The sequence below is a fragment of the Chrysochloris asiatica genome, unplaced genomic scaffold, assembly GCF_000296735.1.
Source record: "Chrysochloris asiatica unplaced genomic scaffold, ChrAsi1.0 scaffold04551, whole genome shotgun sequence".
Classification (NCBI taxonomy): Eukaryota; Metazoa; Chordata; class Mammalia; order Afrosoricida; family Chrysochloridae; genus Chrysochloris; species Chrysochloris asiatica.
The window spans coordinates 5,813-7,385 of record NW_006413069.1 but is presented as its reverse complement, the minus strand read 5'-3'; the positions used below and the strand labels follow the sequence as shown (position 1 = coordinate 7,385).

The following is a 1,573-nucleotide window of genomic DNA, read 5'->3' as shown; positions in this document are numbered from 1 at the left end:
TAAATCTTTATGGGAGCAGAAAGCCTCATCTTTCTCATGAGGAGCAGCTGGTACATTCAAACTGCTGGCCTGTGGTTAGCAACTCAAACATGTATCCCACTATACTACCATTGACAAGGGATCACGCTCCAAAATTTATAGAACACTTCAACACCTCAACAAGAAGAAGACAAGTAATACAGTTTTAAAATGGGCAGAGGGCATTTCCACTTAGAAGGCAAAGTTTGTTTACATTGTTCTCAGGCTATCTTTTCCATCTCGGGTTCCAAGATGGGAAAATCCTTTGCCAATTTCATGTACAAGAAGGACTTTCATCCTGCCTCCAAATTCAATATTAAAAAAGTATGGATGTCACATGTGGCTGGGGCTTCGCTGGCCTCACTGTGTCTGCCATTTTCAATTTTCAGAGTCTGTTGACTATAATCATACTGCTTTTATGTACCTGTGCTTATAGCCGATCCTTAACACCCAGTGATCTGGACAGAAATAAAACTGGATTGTTGGGTATATTTTGGATGTGTGCCAGAATTGGTGAACAGAAGAGTCCTTAAATTGCAGTATGCTGCATAGTGATGGCCTTCAGCATCCTGTTCATACAGTAGCTTGGAAAAACTCCAGAATTTAACTGCCATCAGATTTCAATATGAAAAAGGACTTATCTACAGAAAATAATGGAAAGAATGGTTAACCCTTTTATCTCTGAACATTGAGTGAGATACATTTCCCGCTACTGTTCTCCAATTTTGTTATTGGACCAATATTCGATATAAATCATCAAGATGTAACCATTTAATACTCAATGAGTTTAATATGTCTGTAACAATCAACCTCAGTATTGTCACTACAACAGTACATTCTGTCAGTGTCGTTCTGTTGTATCACACAGCAAGTTTTAGTGAGAGACCTCTTGGGTATATATGACAGAAAACAAAATTGGTAATTATTACATTACATTATTACTCAAGTTCCTTTCACTGTGATTTGGAAATGATAAATCTTTATAGAATAAGACCTTTTTCTTTTTTTTTTTAAATGGGAAACAATGGCTCAATGTACATTGGTAAGGACTGCACTCATATTTTATAATGCTTGCTTTTCCACTGGCCACACCATCTTGAATGCATGTTAACCAGAGTACCTCTACCCTTAGGAAATGCTGTAGTTTATTATAGACATTTTAGCTATTTAAAACAAGACTATGTATTTCTTAAGAAGGTAGATAAATGAGATGTGATGTCAGAATATTATTAGGAAAATGTTCATATTTAACATAACTTTAGACTAGTTGACTGAAAACCCTGGTCAAATATAGATAAGTGGTTTGATTATAAATTTGAGCAGCTAATTATCTGTCTCTGAATAAGACTCCATTCTTAGAATAAAAAGAACAAAATAGAACAATTATAGAAAAAAAAAAGTATGGATATCAGAACAGAAAATATCATATGATAAGAAGAAACAAGAAGAATTAATGCAACAGTATCTTAAAGAACAAGAATTATATGATAATAGATTGCTTATGTGAGATGAACGTGTAAAAAATGGCCTTAATTTCATGCATGAGGCCCTACCA

The 1,573-nt window shown here is 34.7% G+C and overlaps 1 pseudogene; it reads left to right on the top strand.

Annotated features, from left to right (window-relative positions):
• Window positions 1-344: 344 nt before the first annotated feature.
• On the top strand, window positions 345-602 carry LOC102820901 (annotated as a pseudogene).
• The last annotated feature ends 971 nt before the right edge of the window (window positions 603-1,573 follow it).